Genomic DNA, 19,270 nt, shown 5'->3' on the forward strand with positions numbered 1-19,270 from the left:
AATGGGGCTGGAAGAATCCAGAGAGGGGGCGGCTCAGAGGTCACCCAAACAGAAGATACGGTCTTCCGAGTCTGCAGTATCAGCTGGGGTGCATGCACCCCAGTTCTGCCATCCTGGTGACTGATAACCACAGAGTCAGTATTCATCCCTTAACGTGAAGGAAATGTGCGTGTGCCTGAAAGCGACGTGGATGGACACCAAACTAGAACGACTCTTCAATTTGATGAATAATAAAGTCATGCCAGACTTTCGTGTTGGAGGGACAAATAGTTTATTAGAATAAAAAGAGATCAACTCATGTAAGCACTTTTAGCAAACAGTAATGTTATAAAGTAGGTTACACACAAAAGGACCCAAACACTATAGTCCTATAGCGTACGCTGGATTGTATAAAAGGATTGCACGGCAAGCCCTGTGCTCAATGCCTGGCCCAACAGACTTACATGTCTGTTGGACAAATACAAATTTAATTTTCAAGTCTAATTTATTTACTCTAAATCTGAGCTGCTCACTTTTCAATCTTCCTTGTGTTTTTCATTCCGGTGCATTTGAGCTTTCACATAAATCTCCATTTCTGCAAACTGTAATATGCCAATATTTTAATAACTAAATGAGTACAGATCACCGAGAGAGTGTTGTGCCAACATCAATTTCCTGGCTTTCTCAATGTCTTATTGTCATGTAACGTATTATTACATTATCATGACATCATTGAGAGAAGCTGGGTGAAGGGGACATAAGAACTCTGTACTTATTTTGCTATTTCTTGTGAGTGAAACTATTTTAAAATAAAAAGGATTAAAAATAAAATAAAACATCCACTGCCAGAGCCAGGTGCCCCCAGATCTTTCCTTTGTACTATTCTTTTCCATACCTGAAATCACCACTGGACAAACAGATGATGTTTTCAACACAACAGAGGTGATGAGAAAATACAGGGAGACCCTCTGGCGTCTATGTTATACCATGTAATCTACATAGTTTCCAAAAGCATGAGACAGGAACCGACGGGGGCACAAATAAGAAAGGCAGTCCTCTGCGGAGCGGTCATTGACTAGAGCGGGTTGTGAGGGGGCTGCGGAGATGCTGAGAGTGCTCAGTCTGGAAGAAGGGAGCACAGGTGTGTTCAAGCTGTGGAAAATCATCAAGTTTTACTCATTTCTGCTTGACAGTTACCTTCCCCTTCCCCCGCTGAGAGTGCACTCCTTGACCCTTCAGCCTGGCCTGCCTTCCAGAGGTCTTTTCTCACTCTACCAGGAAACCATACTCACTTATTCCTTCCTGTTTCCAGGACCCACCCCAAGGCACCCACAACAGCAGTTCTGACCCTCTCCTCGTTACAGTCTCCTCGGAGACTTACAAATCCTCCCTGGGTCCCACCCCTAGAGCCTCTGAAATCAGGGTCCCGCACGCTTCTTCACATCTCGAGTTACTCTGATGGGTGAAGGACAATGGGAGGGGTCACTTCTACTGGGCTTGCAATGATCCAACACGCAGTCCATTCACCTGCACTCAGAAATGTGCCCCTTAGTCATCTTCCAGTGGCAACCATAAAAAAATGTCACTGTTCTACAAAGGAAGCAACCTGATGGGTACTAGCTGTGGCTGAACCTTCCAGAGGGTCAGTACACCTAAGGTCAGAAGGCACATGCGGCCCTGGGCCATGGGACTGCCCAGACCCAGCCGGCATCTGGGGTACAGAGCACAAAGTCCAGCTCCAGACCAGACAGAGAATAAACAGGGCACCTCCCCAAACCCACCCAACCTCACTGGTATGTGGCCAGAGCTGAGAGGACAACCAGCAGGGCCGCGGGATGGGAGCAAGTGCAAGAGACGTGAGGGTGGCACCCCAGTGGCCTCTGGGCCTGCACTCCGCTCCACACCAGGAGCAGACCATGGGCCACTGCTCATGAGGGGATGCATTATTACTAATATAAGTTATCAGCACTGAACTTCCCAACCAACAAAACAAACCAAGAAAACATAAAATCTGAACTATTAGAGCAGTGTGTAATACTGATCAGACACACATCTTATCTTGCAACCTCCAGGATGCAGTTTCCCCTCCCTCTTCATCCAGAAGTGGGTACCACTCAAGGATGCGCCCTGTGGGATGTACCTAGACCACTGCAGAAGGCCCCAGTGCAGCAGAATCCTCAAGAGGAGCACAACTGTGCCTTGTGAGGCCAGGTGCACAAAGATCCAGCCCAGAAGTTCATCTCAAAGGGACTCATGTAGGAATCCAAGCTGAAGTTGTGGGTCAAATCATATTTGATCTGACTGTAACAGAGTTCTATCAATCCTTGGCCCAGGCAGAATTGAGGGAAAATAGTGAACACTCACTTGAAGACATCATAGATATTCTGCAAATTCTGTGCAGTGAAAGACAGAGAAATCAAATGAAAAGTGCTTCATAATTCCCATTTCTCCTTGTTGGAACTCCCAATCCCAGCCACTCAAGGATACCTGCAGACAGCCATCAAATCCAAGACGAGTATTCTCCAGCCTGAAGCCCTAAGGGTTCAGCCCTGCGCGGTTTTAGACTCCGCTGGGACCCCTCCCCTCTTTCTGTCTTCCAACGTCTTCCTTTTGGAATGTAAACATCTCACCTATGCCTGTCCTAGCACTGTATTTTGGAAGTGCGTAACTTACCTGGTTTCACAGGTTCACAAGGCGAGGGGAACTCTGCCTCAAGATGAATGTACCTCGAGTCTCTCCCATCTCTGATGTAGATGATATTTAGATGGAACTTTGGACTAGAACGGGTTTAGACTTTGGGGGCTGCTGGGGTAGATTAATGTATTTTTCATACGTGAAGGACATAATTTGGGGGGGCCAGGAGGGGAATCTGATAGACTGTTTGCCCCCCGACCCAAATGCACGTGTTGAAGACCTAACCCTCAATGTGATGGTATTACGATATGGGGCTTTGGGAGATGACTGGGTTTAGAGGAAGTCTGAGGTACAACCCTTGATGCGATCGGTGTTCTTACAGGAAGAGGAAGAGACACCAGAGCATCCTTTCCCTCTGCGGTGCGAGGACACAGCGAGAAGGAACCTGCCAGCACCGTGGTACACCCCAGCCTCCAGAACCATGAGAAACGCAAGTCTGTTGTTTTGGGCACTCACTCTATTGCACTGTGTTGGAGCAGCCCGAACTGACTAAGAACTTGAGTAGCTAATTTCGTGGGAGGACATGAGTGTCTAAATGAGTGGATAATATTAAAGTTCACATTTTATGGCAAGACAAGAAAATTACGCGTAAAATAAAATTCGTTAAGTTATGGCAAGACAACAAAAATTGAAACATAAAAAATTCTTCTCTGCCCTCTGACCTCCTCTCCTGGCACTGTGCACCATGTGTCTGCATTCTGCATCGATCGGGACACCTGGTCAACCATAAAGAGCCACATTCTCCTAGTGCCAACAAGACAAATCCTTAAAAGATAACATTCCTTCTTGACTCTGTTAGGGGTCACATGACCCACCAGGATGACGCATAGATCTGGATGATGTAAACTATCAATAATACATCATTTGATGCACAGCCCTCTGTCTCAAAAAACGTATATGACCGCCTTGATTTGTAATGGGTGGAACACTTCTCAAAGCTTTCTGAGATGCTCTCCCCAGGTTACAATCCTCAAATCTGGCTCAAATAAAATTTTCCATTTCTTTCTTAGGTCAATCATTTTCGTCAACAGCTGTGACTGTGAACATTTCCATAACATGAAAAATAGTTCACACTTAGCATAGAGTAGATATTAAATATACGTAGTTGTCATTAACATTCAAATTAAATAGTATTACAAGGCCAAGGAGATGGAAAGAGAACAATTAGTATGTAATTGCAGAGAAACCAAAAAGTATGAAGATATTTGAAAAATACAATTTGAAATTGAATATATATATATATAACAAATCTGCCATAAATTTCATTATTGTTTCTACCATCTGATGTTTTGTGAATCTGGTGTTTTATAATGAAATTCAAATTATTACTGTGTTAATCACTGTCTACTAGGTGCTTTCTGTGAAGTACTGTATGTTCCCCGCTTTACTGAATTTTACTGCATTTCATTCTCTCAATAAATGTACAAGGTACTAAGAAGTAAATTCAGTTAAGAATTCGCAAACACAGTTTCAAGTGGCTGATTAATGTGTCCAAACCACATTGTGGGAAGGCCAGGACTCAACCCCCACCTGTCGGGTCCAAAGAATAAGGTTTTTCCACCAAGGAACGCAACATTTGGAGAAAATTCACCAAAACGTGGTTTGTTGAACTGACTTTTAGATACAGTATAGCTAAAGAGTTTAACCCAGAAAGGCTACGTGAACCACAACTAACAAATGATGCTATGCAAGTATCACTGAGAATCAGACTCACATTTTAGAGCCCTTCTCTCCCTATGTTCAAACTCAGTAATTGGTTCAAACAATAATATTCTATAGGGAAGTCAAATCCTCACCATGTGTACCTAATCACACACAGCAGGGTATGTTATATGAAAATTAAAGAATAAAATATTAAAGGTGTCAATTATATATTACACACCCAAAAAGGTCCAGTTTTCCCTTGTAATGCACACTCACAGGTGTTCACAATTAGTAGTCTCAACTGACATCACTGGGGACAACAGAAAATTCAATGAAGCCTCTCGGGGCGTTTATTATTATACGATGGTTTACCGTCTTCCGCATAGAGACAAGGGAAGAACACAAAAGGTTCATTTAATTTCCCTTCAATTCCTGTCTTGATTGACACTATTTACAGATGTCAACCAGTCCTAAAGGGGTCTATTAATCCAACTTTTCATAAAACAAAGTCTCTGGATCAAATAATGTCCCACATGAAAGGATTTTTGTCTTACTAGTGGTAAGATGGAAACGGTAGACTTTTGTAGCTTTTAACTCAGGAAGTGACAATTCAGGAAATAACCATAAGGACTTCAGATCTGAATGTGACGAACCCCCAGGTACCTACCCCGCCATGAACAAAGCTGTCCATGATGCATGGACACTGAGTTGACAAGTAATCCACACGTGGAGGCGGGCAGCTACACAAATTCATCGAACAGCAATTCACAAGTGTCTGACTTACAATACTTAGAGATTGAGTATCCAGAGAAATAAATTACTGAAACTGTGAGTCTCCCTCTCCACTTAAAAGGAAGCCTCACCAGTGGGAGAGACAGATGCCCCGGCCCTTGAGTTAGAACCCAAAATGTATTTCCTATAGACATTGGCTTATAAATTGTGATGTAGTAAAAACTAAAATGCTCTTATTAACATCATAGGTTGTGTACGCAATGGTCAATACCAGTTGTACTGGCTTTTGGCACTGATCTGAGACTCCAGTCACCTTTCTTGGATTCTTCTATTGATGCCATGAACGTGTATCAATTGCTCCATTAACTTACAAATGAATATTTGAAACCACCTATTTATAACGTTGAGTTTTTAAAGCAAACAACATCAAAATAAAGAGCAAAGGAAAAGAAAGTCCTGAGGAACAGCAATAAAATGCCTTTTATTATCTGTTAACAATCGAGCTTGACCCTTTTTTTTGCAAACAACCTATTACCTGCTGATTTTCTCTCCAAGTGAGCAACTCTGTTTACAACAGAAGGGAACAATGCCTCCCACCGACCTAAGCATTAGGATCTCACCACACAAAGGTTCCTGGCTAGATCCTCTTTGGGTCTGGAAGATCTCTCCTTTTCCATCTGAGATCCTGACCCCTGGAGCAGATCCTGCTGCGAGGTTCTCACGATAAGGTCCATCTACCTTGAGTCTGGTTTCCTCCCCATCTTAGTTCATGACTGACATTCATGATTTTTTGTTGTTGTTATTAAAGACAGCAGCTGGTTTCAGTTTGATGTATAAGTTAGCTTTGCTATAGTAACAAACATCCCCCAAATCTCAGTGCTTATTACTACACCAAGCACTGATTTCTCATTCGTGTCACCATCAGTGGTGAGGCCAACTGCTTCAGCTCTGCCCCATCCATGACATTAGGGACCTGCTGGGGACGAGGAAATTTGTGTTCTGCCTCTGCTAACTTCAACGTTCTCCTCAACCTAAAACCAACTAATGGTTTTGCTAGTTTTCTATTTAAAGTTTAGACACATTAATCCAGATTAGTGTCAATAGCAGATCTATAAAAATCACCAAAATAAATCGTTCCTTTTACTGAATGCATAATGGATGTTTACATAACTCACTGCTTCTAAACAAACATGAGGCATAACCACAAAAATTAATAGGAGCCATCAGTGGAGAGCCTACCAAGTCTTGGCAAGTCCAGGCGTCAGGAAGCGAGCCCGCCCCACTTACGCAGGCCTCAGTCCCGGACCCCTCTGAGACACGACCAGCAGCACATTCGCCAGAACTGGGAGGGCTGGGCGTTTCCCACACTGTTTTCTCAGCCTGTGAGTCAATCACACACCGGGACTACTGAGGACCCCACAGGGCCTTCCTGGAAAAGACCCCCCTCCATGTCCTCCACCTGCCTCTTGTCTGCAGAAAAACATCAGCCTGCTAGGCCTGCCCAGAGTTCCAAAGAGCACATTTAATCGGAGAAGTGAGAAAACGCAGAATGGAAAGAAAACAGTCTAGCAAGACAAAATAATATTAGTTTAGCCACTAAACAAAGTCAAGCATCTTTAGTTCCTCCTCAAGGGCTGTAGCTCAAAGGGCTTTGAGCTGTTTTGCAGACACTGAAACCCCCACCAGGTGGAAGAAGCTTGTGGTGCATGCTGCCCACAAGCACGTGGACCCCAGACCAGCTGGAACCAGAAGGTTGATGATGTTGACTCCCAGTGACCTCACCACCCACCAGTCAGAGGACTGTCGATGAGCTGATCATGCCCCCAGCGACCCCCTCCCTCATCCTGTCTTTAAAAGACAATCTTTCCCTGAAAGCCTCCAGGGAGTTCAGGTCTTTTGAGCACTGGCTGCCTGGACTCCTTGCTGGGCACCTGCAATAAACTCTGCACTTTCCTTCAACACCACCAGGGGTCAGAAGACTGGCTTCACTGCTCGTGGGCAGTGGACCTGAGTTTGGTTCAGTAACATGAGGAATGGGGGTCTGTACAGTAGGGAGCCAGGAGAGCACAGTGGGCTCAGAGCCAAGAGGAGAAAGTAAAAGAGAAGTTGACATAAAGGCAAAGAAGAGGGTGAACTCAGTCTACTCCACAAGCAGCGCAGGGTAGGCTGCGGAAGATGGAAAACGGAAGGTGAGTTGAAGCAGGCAAGACCTAGGCAGGCCTCCCAGGAGGAGATGGGCGGAAGGAGCCTGGAGGGGACAAGAAGGATGTGTCAGCACAAGTGGATTCCACTTGATCTAGACACCTGCTGGGATAATACCCAAACTGGCCTGCTGATGCCAATGGCCTGCTGGAGAGAGGGTTCTCTGAGAAGGGCATCCTCCCCACCAGGAGACACATTCCTTAATTAGGAGACATTTCTCAGGGCAGCCCTTTGCTCCAACATTTTGAAAGCAGCAAATCCAAATAAGTTCCAGGGGTCAGAGGAGAAAGGGCAGAATCACCCAGATAATCTGGACCTGCTGTGGTCCAACAGTGTGGTTTGCCACTGTGGCCAATCCCACTTTGAAGCATCTGACCCCAAGGACCGATGACCCTGAAGCATCCGACCCCGAGGACCTATGACCCTGGAGCATCCAACCCCAAAGAGACGAAGATCTGACCCCTCTCCCATGACACCTCGCCAGGACACATTTCACATCCACATCCACTCTTCAACCATCAATCAGTGACTCATCCACAAACGCACCCATGGATGCGGCCATGAGCACGCCTCTGGGTCTGGCCTCACGAAGGGAACAGCACCAAATGCTCGTGCTTTGTCTGTGGTCACCAGCCTGGGGGAGGCTCTTACCATGACACAGACGTTTCTGTTACTTAGAGCCAATTTCTCTTCCTGGAGGTTGAAGGCAGTGGATACTAGCACATTTCATTTAATCTCAGTTGGAAAGTAACAGACCAGGCATGAGTCAGCACTCTCTTCTCCCTGCGCCCTGGGGGCGGCAGTACTGAAACTCACTGACCTGGACTTTGGAGGTGGTGGCCAGCAGCCGGAGCATGACGGTCATCAGCAAGGTGCGGAGGCCAAAGATGAAGTTCAAGGACTTGTACGAGGTGAAAGCAATGTTGGAACTGGAGAAGATTCTGGAGATCAGGTACATCCAAGGAAAAGTCGCATACCTGAAAAGTAGAGTGAAAAATCACCTTCCTCTTCTTCAGCGGTATAAAGCGTTTGTTCATCTGGTTATTTTTCCTCACTCAGTGAGCAGAAGCACATTTTACTGAATAAATCCTGCAGGATTTTCTGAAGACAAAGCACATTTTCAGGGGCTTCTGAAGACGCTGTAATCTAACGGGCAGAGCCCGGGGTAGGGTCCAGGCCGGGACGGGGCTTGCAGCAATGTGATCTGGAGTCAGCCCACAGCCCCGCCGTCCCCCCACAAGGGGCAAGCCTAGTCTCGCTCCTTTGCTTTGATTCCCCTCCATAAAGCAGGAGAAATACCTGTTTGTGAGAGTGAGAATGAAAAGCTATCAACAGCGGAAAGCTCTATATAAAAAGATGTTAAAAAAAAAACAACAAAAAGATAAAACCAGAAAGCGCCCTCTGCACGGGCACCCTGCCAGATCGAGTTCTTTGTTTTAGTCTAGTTCCTTTTCTATACGATCTATGGTACTTGTCCCTGGGTAGAAAGATACATCCTCTTAAATCAGAAAATATGATGTCTGTGTAGTAGGGTTTTAGAAACTCTTGTCAGCAGACATCCGCCCCGTAACTGAGGCATGAAGAAAATGAGTTTAGAGCATATAAGATGGAGGTGTTTTCTTTGTATTTACATGTTCATCAGTGACCTTTCAAATACTTAGTTCAAATAAACATTTTGGCAGCCCCAGTCTTCATGTCTTTTTTTTTTTTTTAAGAAAAAAGTTAAATTGGCTTAAAGAGCATAATTCATTTTTTAGTAAAACCTACAAAAGCGTCAAACAATGCCCATTCTTTTATTCAGGTTAACAATACCATTTTAATGATTTAATGTTGGAGATTAGCATCCTGTTCACAATTATTCTGCAATTTATGGGGTTTTCCTCCCTTTGAAACTGGCCCCACCTGCAGGCTACAGGAATTTCTCAAGACACGGAACAGGATTCTGAGACCTCACCTTAATCCTTAAGTACTAAATATACATCAGGTATGTTCTTAAGGATGCAATTTTTTATATAACCTGGGTTCTCATTTCTTTCTGACATTTTAGGTGTTATTTTTTTTCTTTTTGTTGCTAATTCTCCTACCTTTCCAGTTTAAATATCAAGTTTTTCTTGATAGCAAGAAACAAGAAAAAAAATTGTTACTGGATACTTTTTTCTATTATTTCTTGTGAGACTTTATTTACTTAACCAATCCTTAATTTTTTTCAGATGCCGAAAGTTGAACAAATAGCAAGAAAAAAAGCACAAAAATAGCAGGCACATTAGGATAATGCAATTTTAGATGATTTTTTAAATGCTCCTTATTGTTAGTGCTGTTTGTGCAATAAACAAAATTCAAGAGAAAAAAACAAGCAGTTTTTAAGTAGTTACAAAAATATGCTTCTGCTTAGATTTTTAAATGTTTCCTTATTGTTGTAGTGCTGTTTGTGCAATAAATAAAATTCAAGAGGAAAAAAAAGTGGTATTAAAGTAGTTACAAAAATGTGCTTCTAGGGGGGAGGGTGCAGCTCAGTGGTGGAGCACGGGCTCAGCACGCACGAGGTCCTGGCTTCAATCCCCAGCACCTTCATTAAGAAAAATAAAAATAAAAGTATATAAATAAAAAAACCTAATTACCTTCTCCTGCCCTCCCCCAAACATTTAAATGCTTCTACTTTAATTTTTTTCCAAGAATAGGAGAATTTCAACAATCTGTAAAGCTAAGTTAAGTATGAATACAAGTGTCATGGTTACTGTTCATTCATTCTACAATACTCATACTATTCTGTCTGAAATGCCCATCCATAATAAGAGGTTTTCTACAGGAACTATAGGAATAAAATATAATAACATGGAGTTTTCCTAATTAAATATGAAATGAAACATGTTTCCCTCAATGGTATACTCACCTGACAAATGCTGCTTGATTTTTACTTACTAAATGAACATTTCTTTGAGGCCATTTAATCTCATGGTCAGACTGATTATCCCCCCAGTTATGCCTACACCCCGTTTCACACACAGCTGGGAAGCAGCCGTGCAGAAACAAAGAATGGACAGGTTCTCTTTGGAGAGCAGGAGAAACCTGTGATAAAGAGGTCAGTTCAAAGACATCGCCCAGAGGGGTCCGGCCTCAGTATTTCCAAGGCAATAGCGTGAGGAGATGTGAAGCCACACTGTATCCCTGCACCCACTGGGCTCCATTCTAACCCATCTGTACAGGCGTAAGTTATCCTTGGCTCTGTCCCCCTCCTTGCATTCCATGGGGCCATCTCCTGCCCCTGTGGACGCCCAAGACCACCTGTTTCTACCACTCCCATCTCTGCCAGAGGCCAAGTAAGAAAACAGCTCTCACACTACAAGCACGACACACTCGTTTAATCCTTACCAGCGATCTTACTGCAGAGGGAAGAAAACCAAGTTAAGAAACTTGCCCACACGAGTCACCAAGGAAGTGGCAAAACTGGGACGTGAGTCCAGTCGGGGACGGGCTCCCAGGTCTCAGCATCAAACCCCCGGGTCGTTTTCTCTCTCTTGCTGTAACGAATTACTGGCACAAACACCATTTCGCACACGCGCAGAGACGCACGTAGGACAGGACACCCCCCCCCCAGAAGCAGGTTCATTAAGTACGAACGTGTACACCCCATTGCTTTCCTCTGTCCTGAGTTACAGCGCCTGGAGCTCTGGGCAGGCATTTGGCTGGCTCACCCAGCATCAAGCACACAGCAGAGATGCAATAAATCTTGTATTCTTTGCTTTCTCCCCCATTCAACAAATATCTACTGGACATCTGTCCTCTTAGGTTCCAGACACTGTTCTGGGTGCTGGGGAATACGTTAGTAAACAAATCAGAAAAAACTCTGCCCTAAGGAATCCAAGCTCCAGAGGAAATTAACTGATAGGTAAATCCATGTGATGTCAGAAGTGATAAATACCAACAAGAAAAATAAGGCAAAGAATGATGCAATGCCTGAGCTACCATTTAACGAAGTGGTCATCAAATTCATAAATGCATAAAATATTTCTGATGTGGGTGTTGATCTCAGCAGCATTAATAACCATGAAAACATTTAAACAATTCAAGTGTCCAATAGCAAAGGAGAGACAGTCCTGGTACCTGTCCCACTCAGCAGGTTTGAGGTTTAAACGAGTTGATAACAAAAACAAGAAAGAGGGGGAGAGTATAGCTCAAGTGGTAGAGTGCATGCACAGCATGGGTCCAATCCCAAGTACCTCCTCTAAAAATAAATAAATAAACCGAATTACCTCCCTCCCCGCCCTGCCAAAAAAAAAAAAAAAAAAAAACAAAAAACCACAACACCCCTCTCCAAAAAAACCAGAAAGAGTGGAGCCTGGGTATCTAACTTCGACCTGCAAAATTCTTTCATAGAAAAATAGGCTTAGTTCCCCAAAATCAACAGTATATCAATAAATTATGCTGTTCATAAATTGAAAAAACACTTAAGACACCCGACACACTAACAATCCAGCAACAGCAGAAATCTCACTTGTTAGTTTCTGACTTTACAACTTCTGTGCAAATTTCCAACTGAAATTCTTCTAATCCTGAAGAGCTTTGCATGAGAGAAAACACCTTTTTTTTTTTTTTACATTTTTACATTTCCCTTACTTTGAAGATGAAAGAACAGCCTGCATATGAGAATCAGCAAAATGAAATTCAATGTCAATTACTGAATTTCTTTCAACAGAAGAATGGGTCAGCAGGAAAAAACAAACAAACAAAAACTCCATAAGCTAAGCGTGGACCCTAACATCAGAAATGACAGAGCTACTTCTACTGAAAAGGACGTTTACTAGTGTTCATATTAATCTAGTAGCATTAGGAATAAAGGTTAGCCAATCATAGTAGTAAGATTTCTACTTCATTAAGACACCCTCTTACAGAATATTTACATAGCATCAGTGCACACTGGGTTTGAGCAAGTCCAAGCTACTTAGGATACGGTTTGCAATTTGCATATGGTTTCCAAAAGAAGTGCATTAACACTCAAGATCTGACATCGAAGAATTACACTGAGTGATGCTTCACACCACCTCCGGTTACAGACACTGTGCAGCCTCACGGACTGAACTCACTACCCGTGAGGCTGTGGTTCTGTATTAAATGCATTTCATTCCCCGTCCCCTCAAGAAGATCCACACTTCAGTTTTTACAACAGATGTCCAAAACATCTATTAAAGTTCAAATTCCCCTTTTTTTAAGAGGTTTTCTAAATTAGCCCTATTCTGACCCAATGCCACAGCCCTGATTTCGAGCTGGTCATGATGGTTGTTCAGCTACTCCAGCCCTGAGGGGGGGTTCTGGCTTTCAGTTGTCCGGGCTCCCCTAAGTTCCCTGTGGGCAGTGTGGGGACCAGCCTCTCATCCCCAACCTCTGTGGGACACGCTGCACTCACTCACGGGGTGTCTGATTCTGCAGAGCCAGTGTTTCCAGAGCAGGGCTTGGAACTGGTGCCCAGCCCACCCCATGCCTGGCCTCCTGCACTGGGTTAGGGAGCCAGCCCCCGCCAGCCCCCAGCACCCAGCTTATATCCACCAGGCTGGGTGAAAGCATGTTGCTTATTAGTCAATCCCAACAAAAGTGAGTGATGCAAGACAGATTACTGGGGACTGAATAAGGCGGGCAGCAAATGGCCCTCTTATTCTGCTTCTGTGTGGAGATGCTTCCTTCCCACTGGCCGTCCAGTGTTCCGGGAGGGTTGGGATACAGGAGGCAGCCCCCAGGCCCTGTCCTGGGCACGCACATTTCCCAGGACACACACAACTGATGCATGTGCCCAGAAGAAATGCTTCCCTCCAGCCCTGAGCCTCCCTCTCCCTTGATGTTAATTGGGTGGAATTACCCCCGCCCCCTCCTGAGAGCCCAACAAACACACTAATCCACCAAAACGGTGTCTTCTGTGCAGGTCCTGAGATGGACCATCAGAGGAAGGATGGAAACATTGCTGGTCTGGGGCAGGTTGAGGGGCCGGGGGGGGGGGGGGGAGTCGAGGAAGGGGGTTTCAAGTTCAAGGATGGCTATGTTGAAGCACTCCCTTCAACCACCTCTTTCACCCATTTCCCCAGAAGCTCAGGATCTGTGCTTCCCAGAGCAGCAGGGCAGAGCAGGGGGTCCATGAGTAAACCCAGGATGCCCAGGGAAAGCAGGAACGCTGTCACTCTCCCACCTGTAACTCTTCACTGCTGCCCGACAGAAAGGCTATGGACAAAGAGCTAGGAGCATCCGCGGTGGGGGCCCACCCCTCAGAGGGTAGGGGAGTGGGTGGGTCACTTGGGTCCTGGGGACTCTTGCACACAGGTTCCATCTTAACTGGAATGATGGATTCAGCTGAGCAGCAGTTGCTCCATCGTCCTTGGGGCCTGGGCTCCTGGGTTCCTGTTGCCTCTAGCTGTGGTCTGACGGATGTCAGGCAACCAGACTCCTCTGGTCTTCATTTCATAAAGCAATTTTCACAAGCAATGAAAGCCCTCTCTGGGGGGCAGCTTTTGCAACAGGAAATGGCAAAGGCTTCAGCAGAGAAATGGAGTCAATGATCGGTAAATCCGTTTTTTTTTTTTTTTTTTTCAAAAAAGAACATAATTTAACATCTTTATTCTCTTACCGATTACATATGTTGTGGCACCAGGGTGAGAGCCCTTCCCCGGCGGGGGCGGGGGGCTGGCACACAGGCACGGTTTGCCTGGTGCCACCCGCCAAGATCCCCCTTGGCTGTCACCCTCCAAAGCCTGGTCCCGCAGTCTCAGCGTTGATGCCCTGGCTCCCTTTGCAGGTGGCACTGAAAACACTACTTCACAGGGAGCTTGTCATTCTTTTTAAAACCTCCAGTGTAAGGACGAGCCCCTACCCGTGGGGTTTTCCCCGTTTCCTTCTCACAGCAGCCAGCGTTTGGGGCCCTTGCACATGATTTCATCTACTGCTTTCAGGGAAGGGTGCATGTGGTATTCACAGCACAACTGCACCCATGAGGATGTGCTGCTGCCCAGAACAGTTTTCCAAGATTCAAGACGACAATTTTAGTTAAGCCAAGAACTCCTATGTGACTTTGCAGTTCGACTCCCAAAGAATCCAGAACAGAGACTCAAAACAAGTACACACACACCCGTGTTCCCTGCAGCATATTCACACTTGCCAAAGGGTGGAGACCACACAACTGTCCATCAAAAGATGATGGATAAAAAAAATGTGGCAAATACACACACGGACTATTGTTGAGCCATAAAAAGGAGAGAAACGCTGACACCTTTACAACGTGAATGAGCCCGGAAGACACTACAGCCAGAGAGAGAAGCCCGGCACAAAGTGCCACATAACGTCTCATTCCACGCAGGTATAGGTAAACCCACAGACTGGTGGTGGCCAAGGAAGGGCCGGTGGGGAGAAACAGTTCACAGGGGTGAAGGGTCACCCTTTTGAGTGAAGGACATGATTTTGGAAGCAGGTGGGAAGTCGCACATTGTGAATATACTGAATATTAACTTTAAAATGGTTTGTTTTACGTTATGGGAATTTCAATTTCAATAAATTATTCTTTAAACGAACTTCTCCGCTTCTCTCTCCTACGTAGCCATGCCCACAACAGCCTGAGCGGGCGGTGCCGCCGGAGGGCTCTGCGTCTGGAACCCCACAGTTATGTGAGCTGCCAGGTCCTCACTCCTGTGACTCCGGGCAGAGCCGCTGAAGCCCCGTCTTTGGGAGCAGGATGGGTGTCCTCTCCCCAGGGGCTCACACGCACACCTCACCTGCTGGGTCACTGGATATGACTGGAAACCGCGGGCTCCTCTGTGCACGCACGGCCTCCCGTCCCTCCTGCGCGCACGGCCAGGGCCAAGCACCTCCCAGCGAGTCCGCGCACTCAGCCACGCACGTGTACACAGCCAGGGGGTGGTCTGCAATCGAGGTCACGGAGAGGACGTGACCGCCAGTCGACCCAGAGCTGACCCGGGCGTTCGGAGGCTCCTCGCACCTCCCCTGTGCGGTGAGCGGACGGTCCACCCGGGGGTCCCCAGAGCGCAACTTTGGGAGAGGTGATGTGGTGCTGCGACATCTCTACCGTCACGCGGCTGAACCCCAGCAAGGCCTCCAGGGGAACAGGACGATGCTGGCGGGTGGCGCGGAGATCTGCTCACTTGGCGGCACCCAGGACACGCCTTGTAGGTGAATCCCTCTGGAGGGACCTGCCCCTTCTTCTGCACCTCCCCGCCCACTGGGGACCCAGCCAATTTCAGGTTTCACCCTGGAAGCTCCCCAGATTGCGAACCAGCACAGCTCCGGCCCTAACCCACCTCTCCCTCCCTGGGAGCCCCAGAGCCCTGAAGAAGCCTTAAGTTGTAAACAATAACAGTACAATAATAATACAATAGGATGGCTGTGGGGGAGGGACAGACAAGTTTTACGGGGTCTAGGAAAGAGAAAAAGACTGAGCCTGTGGGCAGAGGCAGCCTCTGCCCCGGGGCACCCCACTCCACAGTGCAGGGTGGCCGCTGGGCTGAGAGGAGGTGCCTCACAGGACTCTTCAGCCCCTATTCCCACCCCGCACCCACCGAGGGAGGGGAGTGGCATTTGTCATTTCCAAGTTCAAGTTTTCCAAGTCAGGTGGGCATCCCCCGCCCAACAGGGGAGAGTGGAATAAAAAGATGGGGGAACTTGGACCCCTGAGCCCCCCAGTGTGGTGAAGCCCCTGAGCAACGAGCAGTCAGTGAAATGCTCAGTGAGAAGAGGTCACTACATAATACTACATTCATAACAGGCAAATCATAAATAAAGCATCACACAAATGAGTATAAACACAAACACAAACAATAAAAAAGGGCAGGGCCCTCATGTGTGGGTGACACAGCAAAGCCAGGAGCCATTTCACAGGGACTCTGACACCTACCCTTGTGTCCCCGCTGCTCACTGACTGAACTACAAACATTTAGCAAGAAAACCCTATAAATTTATATGCGAACTGTCATTAGCAGTAATCACACTCTAGTCTAATCCCTCTGAACAAGGTTGGTCTCATTCTTTTATATTCCCTAAATACCTATTAGAATGTTCTACCTACATGGCAAAATACTGAGATGAATGTAAAGACTAGTTAATGATGCAAGCTAATTTTGAAATTAAACTTTCTGAATTGAAGTGTATTACTGCTTGCCTGTTTCATTACTAACACCAAGATAAATCTTAAAATCTTTATGTATCCAAATGAGTCAAATGAGAACAAGTGGTAGGTTAAATCATTCATATACATACAGGACCAGAGAAATCACACAAAAGACAGCTTGTCACAAAGATCAAAGACACAAAAGCAAACAAAAAAACTGACCTTATATTAGAGCAGGCAGATGGCTAAGACATGAGCAGAGAAAGGGGGACACAGCCCAAATGGCAGGAATTGGGCAGAAAAGAGGGGCAAATTCAGGAAACCCTACATCATGTAAACAACAGGGGTCCCTGGGCAGAGAAAGAAAAGCAGGACCCTCCGGGCTGATTGTGGTCACATATTTTGAGATGACAAGTGGCCTGGAGGCCAACAAAGAAAGGTGGGGAAAGACAGGACTTTTCAGTGTCCCGATGTAACCTTTTGCTCATTATGCCCTCATTTCAATAAAATTAGCCTTGCAGATTGGAAGTACCCATCATGCACTGATACTTCCAATCCGGACTAAGTAAGGACAAAATCCCTTCCCACCTTGGGAAGGTGGAGCTGGGATGAAAATCAGGGAATACGACCCCAAAGCCTTCCCTCCCAATGAATATTCTGCCCATTCATTTTTACACCCTATGTAATCAACTTGCCAAAGAAACACAGGGCAGCCGCTCACCGGAGCCTGCCCGCTCTCCCCTTGAGAGTGTGCTATCCATCCCTTAATAAATCCCTACCTGACTTTCTTAACTTCTGCGTCCCATCTCTGAATTCTTTCTGTGACAGGACAAGAACCTAGTCACTGGCAACACTGAAAGTAAGTCTGCTCTTACTACATTTTCAAAAACAGCCACATATTACATCAGATAATTAAGGTTACAAAAATACGACATACTAACTTCATATGACATTTAAGCTTCAGACAGAAAAGAACTTCTTTAGAAATAAAATTACAAAGCATCTCATCAATAAAGACAGTTTAAAACTTCTTTTAAAAGGTATAAAACTTGGTCATCTTAAAAGGAAAACATTTCAAATCCATGTCTTACATATCATAATCCAAAAATCAGACATATCAATTACTTACAGCCCAGAGTGTTACCTGTCCAACCAGTATAAGCAGAGCAATCATGGGGACCAGCTGTCTTCCGCCCTTCTTCCATCTGCTGTAGAAGATCCTTCATTTTGGTCTGGATCCGCTTTGTGAAATGATGAATGATCTGAGAACCAAAAGAAGACAGACATTTAAATTGCACAGGAATAGGATAGGGTGGGGGAGGGTATCTCTCAGTGGTAGAGTGCTTGCTTAGCAAGCATGAGGTCCTGGGTTCAATCCCCAGTACCTCCATCAAAAAAACTAACTAAATAAATAAACCTAAGTACCACCCCCTCCGCCCTGCAAAATAAATAGATAGATAGATAGATAGAAAGAAAGAAAGAAAGAAAGAAAGAAAGAAAGAAAGAAAGAAAGAAAGAAAGAAAGAAAGAAAGAAAGAAAGAAAGAAAGAAAGAAAGGATAGAATAAAATAGAATAGGATAATACTGTAGCAAATACTTCAACTAACAGTCTAAGTGGTAAAAACAGACAGAAATTAATTGGCCCACTTGAATGCTTCATTGATTGGAGGGAGTCTGCCTTGCTTTTACAGGGTAAGTTTTAAAATGAGATAACACCCTGAATGAACTGTAAGTCATCAGTAGAATCACGGAAAATAAGTTGCAGAAACCAAACGAAAAAAACAAGGAAAAAAAAAAAGAGGTGGATTTGACTACACAAATATTATAACAAGTTAAAGAACGTAAGAAGGATGGTTTAAAAGTTAATGACAAGGGGAAACAAATGGGACCTAATGGAACTTACAAGCTTCTGCACAGCAAAGGAAACCATAAGTAAAACAAAAAGGCAACCTATGGAATGGGAGAAAATTTTTGCAAATGAAACCGACAAAGGCTTGATCTCCAGAATATATAAGCAGCTCATACGACTCAATAAGAAAAAAATAAACAACCCAATCCAAAAATGGGCAGAAGACCTAAACAAGCAATTCTCCAAGGAAGACATACAAATGATCAATAGACACATGAAAAAATGCTCAATATCACTAATTATCAGAGAAATGCAAACCAAAACTACAATGAGGTATCACCTCACACCAGTCAGACTGGCCATCATTCAAAAGTCCACAAATGACAAATGCTGGAGAGGCTGTGGAGAAAAGGGGAACCCTCCTACACTGCTGGTGGGAATGCATTTTGGTGCAGCCACTGTGGAAAACAGTATGGAGATTCCTCAAAAGACTAGGAATAGACTTACCATATGACCCAGGAATCCCGCTCCTGGGCATATATCCAGAAGGAACCCTACTTCAGGATGACACCTGCACCCCAATGTTCATAGCAGCATTATTTACAATAGCCAAGACATGGAAACAGCCTAAATGTCCATCAACGGATGACTGGATAAAGATGTGGTGTATTTATACAATGGAATACTACTCAGCCATAAAAACTGACAACATAACGTCATTTGCAGCAACATGGATGTTCCTGGAGAATGTCATTCTAAGTGAAGTAAGCCAGAAAGAGAAAGAAAAACACCTTATGAGATTGCTCATATGTGGAATCTAAAAAACAAAAAACAAAAAACAAACAAACAAAAAAAACCCAAACAAAGCATAAATACAAAACAGAAATAGACTCATAGATATAGAATACAAACTTGTGGTTGCCAACGAGGCGGGGGGTGGGTACAGATAGACTGGGATTTCAAAATTGTAGAATAGATAAACAACATTATACTGTGTAGCACAGGGAAATATATACAAGATCTTATGGTAGCTCACAGTGAAAAAAAATGTTACAAGGAGTATATGTATGTTCGTG

The 19,270-nt window shown here is 44.9% G+C and overlaps 1 long non-coding RNA gene across 4 annotated transcripts in view; it reads right to left on the reverse strand.

The window, feature by feature from the left end:
• Positions 1-17,850, reverse strand: part of LOC116156768 (uncharacterized) — a 148,644-nt gene extending 130,794 nt beyond the window's left edge. For 3 of the 4 annotated variants that reach the window (XR_010382821.1, XR_010382823.1, XR_010382822.1), the window contains exons 1-2: positions 17,475-17,850; positions 8,072-8,228 (exon numbers count right to left, since the gene is read on the reverse strand). This is a non-coding gene — a long non-coding RNA (uncharacterized LOC116156768). The remainder of the gene's footprint in view (positions 1-8,071; positions 8,229-17,474) is intronic. The other variant, XR_010382820.1, reaches the window with a different exon arrangement.
• Between the last annotated feature and the right edge of the window lie 1,420 nt (positions 17,851-19,270).

This window comes from Camelus dromedarius, chromosome 2, assembly GCF_036321535.1.
Source record: "Camelus dromedarius isolate mCamDro1 chromosome 2, mCamDro1.pat, whole genome shotgun sequence".
Lineage (NCBI taxonomy): Eukaryota > Metazoa > Chordata > Mammalia > Artiodactyla > Camelidae > Camelus > Camelus dromedarius.